The sequence below is a fragment of the Vipera berus genome (assembly GCF_964194415.1).
Source record: "Vipera berus genome assembly, chromosome: 12".
Classification (NCBI taxonomy): Eukaryota; Metazoa; Chordata; class Lepidosauria; order Squamata; family Viperidae; genus Vipera; species Vipera berus.
The window spans coordinates 15,260,790-15,271,461 of record NC_138215.1 but is presented as its reverse complement, the minus strand read 5'-3'; positions in this window follow the sequence as shown (position 1 = coordinate 15,271,461).

The window sequence follows — 10,672 nt, the reverse complement described above, 5'->3', positions numbered from 1 at the left end:
ACAATGGGGGGGGTGAGGTGTTACCCTCCATTGATAGGGCTCGCAACTTGGGCGTCCTCCTTGACTCCCGGCTCAATTTTGAAGACCATATAGAGCAGACATGTCAAACACAAGGCCCGGAGGCCAGATCCGGCCCGCGAAGTGGTTTCATGCGGCCCGCAAAGCCATCCTGGAAACAGTGAGGGAACGGCCCCCACTGCCTTGACCCTGGCCCAGAGACTCTCCTTCTGCCAGAGACCCCCAGATCTGTGCCACTTATGGCCAGGCCCCCATAGGCACCCTTGATGCGAACGATGTAGAGCTGGCCATGCCCACCCAGTAAGCCATACGCACTCTAGCCATGCCCACCCACTAGGCCACACCCACCCAGGCCATACCCACCCGGCCCCCTGATGCTGATGCGGCCCTCAATGAAATTGAGTTTGACACCCCTGATATAGAGCCTTGGTGGAGCAGTGGGCTAATACCTCCTTAAGTAACACCAGCTGCCTGCAATTAGTGCAGGTTCGAGTCCCACCAGGCTCAAGGTTGACTCAGCCTTCCATCCTTCCGAGGTAGGTAAAATGAGGACCCAGATTGTTGGGGGCAATTAAGCTGACTTTGTAATAATGCCGCTTGGGGTGTGTGTGAAAGCCCTAATAAGCAGGCATATACATAGAATGAAGGCTACTGCTAAGCTTGTAAGCCGCCCTGAGTCTTCGGAGAAGGGCGGGATATAAATGGAATTTAAAAAAAAATATCTCTGAATAGACTACATCCCTGGCTAAGCATGGGTTTTCCAGGTGTGTTGGACTTCCTAAGAGCCATCATAAATGAACTTCAAGATACCTGGAGAGGGTCATCTTGCATCTTCCTATTAGAAAGGGAAAATAAGAATGTCCATGCAATTGGACTAAGACAGGTATACTCACAAGGGCAGCTATTTCCCATGGCCTAATGTTTTCACTACATCTCAGTGAAAAGGTTTCCAAGCAGATCAGACATATTCTTTTCAGTGGACGTGGCAGCTGGGTCACCAGACCATAGCTTTCCTTTTAGGTGTCTAAAAATAAGAACAAACATCAAGGAACATGTATTACAATGCCTGAATGTCAGGACCACACATTAAGTTGTAGCACAGAAGACTTGTTCAACCCTATACACAAGAATCTTGTTAGCTAAAGTTCAGTACTAAATTGGCACCAGATAAGGGTCAACGAAATTCAACAGGAGTCAGACTTAGACCATTTGTGGGGACATAATGACTCTCAGCTGATGGCATGTTTAACTCCACCCCCCAGATCTGCCTGCTCTTCTTCTACATCAAGATCCCCTCCTCTGCCATGACCTATCCCAACCTTCAGAAAAGTTTTTGATTAATATCTCTCTGAATGTAGAGGTTTTCTTACGGCAAAAGATTTGGCTCTCTTCTAAGGAGAACTAAATCGGACCAACCCCAGTAAGAAAATTGTTCCAAATCCTGAATCATGTTACTTGCATTACAGCTTTGCTCAGTCTGTATTATTTCCTTGAATGGGGCAATTAAATCTGGATTCATGATTCTAAATAATCTCGCTTTTAGCTATTTTGACCCAGAGAGTAACTCTTTGCGTATCTACATTACAATGGGAAAAAAGTTTTTATTCTTTTTAGAACTTTGCAAAACTATTAAAAACACATTTCACCAAACTAAACAATCATCGGATGTCATCACTTGCTTTCTATAGAGCATGCTTTTGTTCAAGATTTGAAATCTGAGCCTTCCAGCCAAGCTGATTCATGCTGCATTTTATGTAATTTAGCCTGAGTAATACAATACTAATCTACAGATAAATGTATTGCTCAGAATTTAAATGGAATGAGTAATTACTTATCCTACGAACCACATATTTTATTGCACAATGCTAAGTTTCCTGGGAGGTTCTGGAGTTCCATAGCATTATTAAGAAAATAAGCAGCACAATGCTATGCAACCTAGGAAAATTCCCTCGTTGGCTGGCTAAGAATTTATAATTCAGTGTGCGAAAGTAGCAATGATTTGGTTGCAAACAAAGACAAATATACATATCAATAGGATAATGTTGCAGGATCCAATCTGGGTTGGTCACCGGGACAGGAATTTAGTCTTCCAAGCTTTTGGACTTGGGCTGTAGCCCATCTTTAGGGAATTTCTCTCTGTGCTTTGGGCTATTCTATGTATATGTCGCCTGTTGTATGTGGCTTTTTAGATGTTGATTGGGGTGTTGATGTCTGGCTATTAAGTTGTTGGTTGTTGTTTCCTTGTGCTTCCTTGTACACAAGGAAACAACAACCAACCACTTAATTGTACATAAGGAAACAGCAACCAACTACTTAATTGCCAGCCATCAATACCCCATTCAACTTCTGAAAAGCTACATACAACAAACATTCAGTTCTGTTTTTGTATTGAATTTAATGGATAATTTGTTCGCATTTTTACTTGATGTGTTGTCCACCATTGACACTTTATGATAAGGAGTTAGGTAGACATACAAGATAGGACTCAGAAACCGTTTAACCTAGCACTATATAATGATGATTACACCATAACCATGATAGCTCTGAAAAGATCAAAAGGGGAAGGGAAGGGAAGTCCAGTTTCCCTTTACAAAACAATTGAATAAATGCTTGATTTCAAATTCCTTAACACAGAAATCTATTTCTGTCCTCTCTTACTTTGAGGAATCTCATGGATAACTGTTAGTCTTAGTAGTGTTAGATTATTATTTGGATGGAAGCATCATTTAGAGAAACTTTTAAACCCTCCTCAAATTATTCCCATTTCTCTGTTGTTTTATCTCCATCAGTCAGCATCTGAATAGACAATTTGCAGAGCTTCAACCGTTGTGACCTGGCTGATTTTCACAATGGTATCTAACTTGCGTAGAAGAATCTTGACTTAGCTAATGGGCGCAGCACAATAGATGACCACAAACTCTTCTCTGTTGCCTTAGAATCCAAACACAAGACAAAATTATGGCAAGGCAAATTTTGGCTGAATATTAGGGAACACTTCTAGGGAGGTGTGATAGCTCCTGCTATCAATCTACGTACGTTCAAGGAAAGACTGAAAGCCATCTTTAGGGATGCATTTATTTGGATTCCTGAACTACAGCCTTTTCCAGTACCATGGTTAGGTTTGCATAATGCAGCAAACCTTGATTTATTGGCAGAACTACAGCAGTCTGGGCTCTCAGCATGCAAATGCCAGACCAAACAGACCACAGGAGACCTTAGCAAAATAGATGAACCATCTCCTTTCATTCCATGAACTCAGTCATGGACAAACTTTTAAGAGTGCTGCAGAACTTCCTCCTAACTTCAGACCCTTTGCTCATGTAATGGAAAACCAGTAGTTTTGTTCCCTTTCTGGAGTTTGGATTAGCATATGCATCCCTCCCTGGCATGTCAAGGATAACTACCCTCAGATCTGATGAGGTTCGAACTTCATAGAGACTTTGCCACTGATTTAAATAAGTTCCGGATCAAATCTGGAAAGAATGAGTTAATTCATCACAGCTGGGCTTTGGCCTCTGCATATCCCAGTATGTCAGGGATACTCCTTGTACTAAGATTGTGCAGCTGGGGCCCTTTCCTCCCCAGACTGAGGCTGCCCTTTCTCTGCCAGTCACTGGGTGTGATCTATACATCCCTGTTACACTCGGCCCTTTATGCAACAGCTCTGTTTATCAATTTACAGAGTTTCCATCACCAACTCATGTTCCGTGGCCCCGTGGCTGAAATACTGTCACCGAGCAAACCAAAGGATTTCTGCTTTTTGCAAAACACAATCAGGCATAGACTAGAAACTTTATTGATTTGGTTGTTTGATGATATCAGAAATATAAAACTGATACAGACAGTCACAAAGAAAACAATAGGACATGTTCGTAGTAAGTCGTCACCTCTACAGTTAACCTATAATTAGGCATGGTGTTTCTAAGGGTCTGAAATATATTTCTGGTAGTGCTGATTTAGCACATAGAATAACAGAGTTGGAAGGGACCTTGGAGGTCTTCTAGTCCAACCCCCTGCTCAAGCAGGAGACCCTATACCATTCCAGACAAGTGGCTGTCCAGTCTCTTTTTGAAAGCCTCCAGTGATGGAGCACCCACAGCTTTTGAAGGCAAGTCATTCCATTGATTGATCGCTCTCACCGTTAGGAAGTTTCTCCTTAGTTCTAGATTGCTTCTCTCCTTGGTTAGTTTCCATCCATTGTTTCTTACCTTGCCTTTAATTTAATACTTGAAGCAAGCTTTTAGCATTAAATTCCATGAAATATCCATTGCCCCCTCCCCAAAAAGTTCAGGCTATGAACCAGTAGGGTGCAGGATGCTTTGCATATGGAAGACGCTGAGTTCAAGGAGGAAATGAGAAAGACTTATGTCTGAAAGTTAGAGAGAGATAGATCTGGCCAGGGATAAGACAGCACCGAATGTTGCTATGCTTACAAAAACCCATCACTTCTTTCCAACGTCCTCATTATTTTTTTAAAGTTGCGAAGCTGCCAGGTTTTCTCTCTGTATGTGTTTATGTGTACACGTGTGTGTGTGTGTGTGTGTGTGTGTGTGCGTGTTCAAAATGCTTCCAGCTGCCAAACCTTCATTTGGAAAAACGTCTCTCTTCTTCTCCAGCCTTTCTCCCCATTTTTTGATTTGCAGAAAGTGCAAGTAATCGGCCTGTCACCACCGAGACGCAGCAATAGGTTTCTGCCAACACCTCTGCCATTTGTGTCAACGCTTTGGTTAGCTGACTTCAAGTATACGCTGGAAATTCTTTGCAATTCTTTTTCTTGTTTTGAGATGGGGTGGCATCTTTTTTTATTATTATTGCATCAAAATGCCACAACCAAAAGCAGACATCGGTGTAATGGGATCTAAACATCAACAGCATTTCCACAACATCAACAGAAATCTCTCTTCAGTTAAATCTATTGTCCTTGTTGTAACTCCCACATACGCTCTTCAAGTAGCTATACAAAACAGTACAGTTTCTTAAGCATCAAAATCTTTACAGGCTTCACTCTTGCTTTCTTCAGTGCAAGAGCCTTGGTGGAGCAGTGGGCTAATGCCTCCTTAAGTAACACCAGCTGCCTGCAATTAGTGCAGGTTCGAGTCCCACCAGGCTCAAGGTTGACTCAGCCTTCCATCCTTCCGAGGTAGGTAAAATGAGGACCCAGATTGTTGGGGGCAATTAAGCTGACTTTGTAATAATGCCTCTTGGGGTGTGTGTGTGAAAGCCCTAATAAGCAGGCATATACATAGAATGAAGGCTATTGCTAAGCACATTGGTTTGTGCTTAAATTGTAAGCCTCCCTGAGTCTTCGGAGAAGGGCGGGATATAAATGGGATTAAAATAAATTTTTAAAAAAGTGGGAGGTAGATATGCAATCTCCAGTTCCCCCAGTCCCCAAGCCTTCTCAAAGGAAGGAAAAGCTAAAAAGAACTAGATTGTAGCTTAAATAATTGCCTCCTTCCGGGAGTACAATTCTGCTAAACGTCTACGGAGATTCTCAGTCATGCAGGTCATAGTTAGCTCAACAGGTGTTTTTTTTTTCAAAAGGCAACTGGACATTGCTTCTTCTTGAGGGAAACGAAGACATTTCACTTCTCATCCAAGAAGCTTCATCAGTTCTGGCTGGATGGTGGTGGGGAGGGGGGGGTGAGGAAATGGAAGGATTTATATTCCTTTGGTTTCAGGAATGTCTGAAATTCTTTGGAATATAAATCCTTCCATTTCCCTCCCTCCCCCCCATCATTTAGTCAGAACTGATGAAGTGAACCGTCTTCCTCAAGGAAAAAAAACAAAGTCCTGATGCCTTTTGAAAAAAAAGCACCTTTCAGACAATCAACATTGTCCAACATGAAGCAATCTTATAGCAGCGGGAAAAACCATCATGGTGAGCTACTAAAGAAGTCACAGAAATGTGTAACCACAGAGTAAAATGTCCGCCAGCTGGAACGAGCATCAAATCAAACTGTTTGCGGAGGGAAAATATCCTATAGATAGTATATGCCTTTTCCTCCTATAAGCATCATTTCAGATGGAGCAGAAAGTCAAAAGTTGTCACATTAGAGTTAGCGGAGTGTTTGCATGAGATTCCGGCTATCAATATTCATGCTCCTGGGCCTTGTTTTTAAGGGAAGTGTGAGCCTCGTAGCTAGTGAATTACATGGGGGTTTTTTTGTGTGAATGCAGGGCTTAGGAAGACAAATGGCTACTTTCATTGCGAGCCTTTGCCCATAAGATAGCGATGGATAGGCCCCATGTTTGCATTCTCTAAGGGGACAGAGATTAGGAGAGATGAGCAGGAAACCTGGATCAAATCCCTGGTGACAGATTGGAGATTGGTCTTATTGCATCCAAAGGGGGTTTAAGAGAAGCTAAATAGGATAATGGCTGTGAGGTTAATTTGTGAAGGGAGGAGCAGGAAGAGTAGAGATTCATTCACAATTAATTGAGAATATTCATTCCCAAGGAGGAGAAGGATTTGAGTTAATGGGTCATGCCATTAAAGAGGAGGAGGAGGAGGAGGAGGAGGAGGAGGAGGAGGAGGAACTGTAAGGTTATATGCAACATGCAGTAGGAAAACATCAGAGGGAAACAAAGGTCTGGATGAAAGCATGCATCTTGCACAATTAGCAACATTAAAATATTGAAGCAGCCTGATAATTCTATAATCAGGAAGCCCAACCAAGATGTTCCTTCTTCCTTCTTTCCTTCCTAAAAAAAAATAGAATAATTAAAAGCAATAAACAGGCCAAAAAGAGGTGCATGGGGAATAAGTATAAGAGTAACTTTTATTAGTTACCTTGTGAATGAGCAGGCTGTTGCTTTGATATAATTCTGGCTTGGCATCTTCTGCCTGTCTGCAAAGGAAAACAACTAAGCAAACCTGGATAGCTCCAGCCATAGTTTGTTCAGTTTTATGTGCAACCTGATTACTCAGCCTTGCTCTTGGCTAATAGTGTGTCCTTGGATTAGGATTTGTTAGGAGGGAAACAAGCCAGAGTTCCCAGTCTTTACATAAAACTAAATAAACCATGGACAGAGCTGTCCAGGTTTGTTTAACCACTCCTCTTTATTTAGCCATTGGGAACAACCAAGCAGCTCATCACTATAAACCAGAATTTAACATGCCATCTGACTAAGGCAGTAAGATAAAACTGTTCTTAGGCAGTTTTTTGCTTGCAGCCAGACAGGGAGCTTTAAATCATCACCACAAATCCTATATTTTTTTTCTTATTATTTTTCCTGCTACTTATCTACAAGCTACAGATAATTTTGATTGGATCTGGTGCTTCTGATTAATGGATTCTTCCCAAGGATCGAGGATAGTTACAGACATTATTGTAATGTGTAATGTGCTCTTGCAAGTAATTCAAATTGACTTGAGATCTCATTGTCTCCAAGAGCTTTTCCAGATCTTTTGATCTGGGATTATTGTAGCTGTTATGTACAGTAAGTACATAAGTTATGTAAAGTAAGTTACATACAGTATTGTAGCTCACTTACCTAGAGCAGTAAGACTACTTCCTTCTTTTCAATAACTATTACATCAGACATGCTGTGAACGATATCTTAAAGTCCCATAAGATCTTAACCCATTGATTATTGTTGTTATGGCTGAACACAAGTCAGCCAGATGTTTAGACTGTGTTTGGCATTTTTCTCCACCAATTGAGTCCTAGGATAGGATAGACAGGGACCTGGGATAGACTGATGTTGTTTTTTGATGGTGTCAAAAAGTAATATTGGAAAACGTAAGCTTTTCCAAGTAAAGCTGCCTTTTGCAATTGACTGGTGGCAATTTTGTCAATGGTGGTGGTGTTCAACTGGTGCTTTAGACGTTTTGGGCGCATGATTATTTCACCAAATGCCCTTCAGAAATAAACCTCATCATGTTCCTGCAGTCTAAGCCGGATAATTTTTTAATCCTGATTTTTTTTTAAATTTTAAGTCCTTGCTTCTTTTTGGAAAAAAAGTAAAAAGAAATCTAGAGACATCATTAGGATCAGAGGGGGGGGGGAAGACGGATAGCATGGGAACTTTTGCAGAAAAAAAATTATGGCTTGTCAGTAGTTAACAACACATAATTCACTATAATAAAGAGAGAGAGATACCAGAAACAGTACACCATTAAACTGTTCTTGGAATTAGCTTTTAGCCTTGATGGCAGTGTGACTATTCCTGAAGCCCATCTGCTGGGTAACTAGATGGTTAGTTGACCATCAGGAGAACAGATGCTAGATTAATGGAGCTAGGGGTCTAATCCAGTAAGCAAAGCTTATGTTGTTCTGTTCTAAGTAAAAGAGAAGATGGGTTTTCTCTAATTAATCTGTGATGACAAAGCTCCCTTTTCTCTAGAACATGTTTTAGTTTTTCAGGTTTTTTTCTTCTTGTTTATTTTTCCATTCTCGCTCCTTGGCTGCCTTCATATGCAGGATCCTTCCATCTTTTCAGACTTGGGAGGCTCTGAGGAAGTCAAAAAACTTCAATGAACATGATTGAGAATTACCAATCTATGGTAAACTAATATTATAAGATAAGGATTGATATTTACCAGTGACTTCACTTATGGATTGCAAATTAGTCTCTAAATACCCGTTTGAATGCTAATTTTTAGCCCTAATTATAGGCAGCCTTAATAATTACACCCTATTTCATTGTTATAATTATCCCCAGTTCACGGCAAGACTCTTCCTATGCATTTTGTAAGTGTGATTCCAAAGCCGTTAGCATGATAAACAAGTATTAAAGCTACATGGTAATTAGTTGCATACTGATTTACATTTGAATTGTGTACACTTGGGGAGAAAATAGCATGAAAAGATTTCAGGAGCCCTCAGAGCCCCAAGAGAAGCTTCCGGAACAGAGAAGAGAGTTGTTGCGTTGACGGTGGAAAAACCAGAAATGCAGCAGGTTGTTTTGCTAAAATGGCACAAACACCTCCTGGTTAAAATTTGTGATCTGGTAAGATTTGGTACAGGGACGCGGTGGCTCAGTGGGTTAGGACGCTGAGCTTGTGGATCAGAAGGTTGGCAGTTTGGCGGGTCGAATCCCGAGTGCCGCGTAGCAGAGTGAGCGCCTGTTACTCGTCCCAGCTTCTGCCAACCTAGCAGTTTGAAAGCACGTAAAAAAATGCGAGTAGAAAAATAGGGACCACTACGGTGGGAAGGTAACAGCGTTCCGTGCGCCTTTGGCGTCTAGTCATGCCGGCCACATGACCACGGAGACATCCTCGGACAAGCGCTGGCTCTTCGGCTTTGAAACGGAGATGAGCACCGGCCCCTAGAGTTGGAAACGACTAGCACGCATGTGCGGGGGAACCTTTACCTTTACCTTTAAGATTTGGTAGAATCATGTCCTCATGGGAAAGTGGGGCAAGTGATCAGTGCTTGCAGTTCGTTAATTGTAGATTTCAGACTACTATTTTTCATTCCCACCCATTTGGAAGCTAACGTCTAGTACCTTATTTATTTTAGTAGTAGCAAGCTATGTTCTCATTGGAACCTTTTCTCATTTTCTTAAGTAGGGCTCTGGACCTCTGCCTCCACGTTGTATCCTAAGTGCAGCACTTAATCTTTTCTCTAAGCCAGCCCCAAACCAGCTATGACTGGGCATTGTTTATGTCCATTAGATAATAGGAATATTTTCCCAGATGATAGAAATGCTTTTCCAGTATTTCCTTTTCCTCCTGAAAAGAGATCAGTGGTATTAAGGCTTCCTTTACATGCTAGGGAACGCTGATGGTCCTTCATTTGCGGGCATCTTTCATTTTATGTCCCCCAAATGGGCAAGGGAAGAAAAATGGAAAAAAAGAAACATGGGAGAAGCTAATATTGCTTTCATATACTGATTAAAACTACTATAGGTAGTCCTCGGCTTAACAACGATTTGTTTAGTGGCCATTTGAACAGCACTGCAAAATGTGATTTATGACTGTTTTTCACCCTTAGGACTGTTGCAGATAGATAGATAGATAGATAGATAGATAGATAGATAGATAGATAGATAGATAGATAGATAGATAGATAGATAGATAGATAAAGAAATTAGATGATAAATTAGAGTAGAAAGAGAGAGAGATGATAGAGAAATTAGATGATAAATTAGAGAGTAGAAAGAGATAATAGAGAAATTAGATGATAAATTAGAGAGAGAGTAGATGATAGATAGATAGATAGATAGATAGATAGATAGATAGATAGATGATAGATAGATAGATAGATGATAGATAGATAGATAGATGAGAAATTAGATGAGAAATTAGAGTAGAAAAAGAAAGAGATGATAGAGAAATTAGATGATAAATTAGAGAGAGAGTAGATAGATAGATAGATAGATAGATAGATAGATAGATAGATAGATAGATAGATAGATAGATAGATAGATAGGTATTAGATGATGGATGGACAGACAGACAGACAAAGTAAGTACTGGCTGCCCAACTTACTATAAGGTAACTCTGGGCAGCTTACAGTTATAAATATATATCTACATTGAAACCTAAATAAATTAAAACCAAAGATTAAAAAATGTAAGGATACGTGGGAAGGGGGGGGGCAGAATGGAGGGATGCTGCAACAGTCAGAAATACATGCCAGTTGCCAAGCATCTGAATTTTGGTCATGTGACCCTGGGGATGCTTCAACGGTCGTAAGTGTGTAAA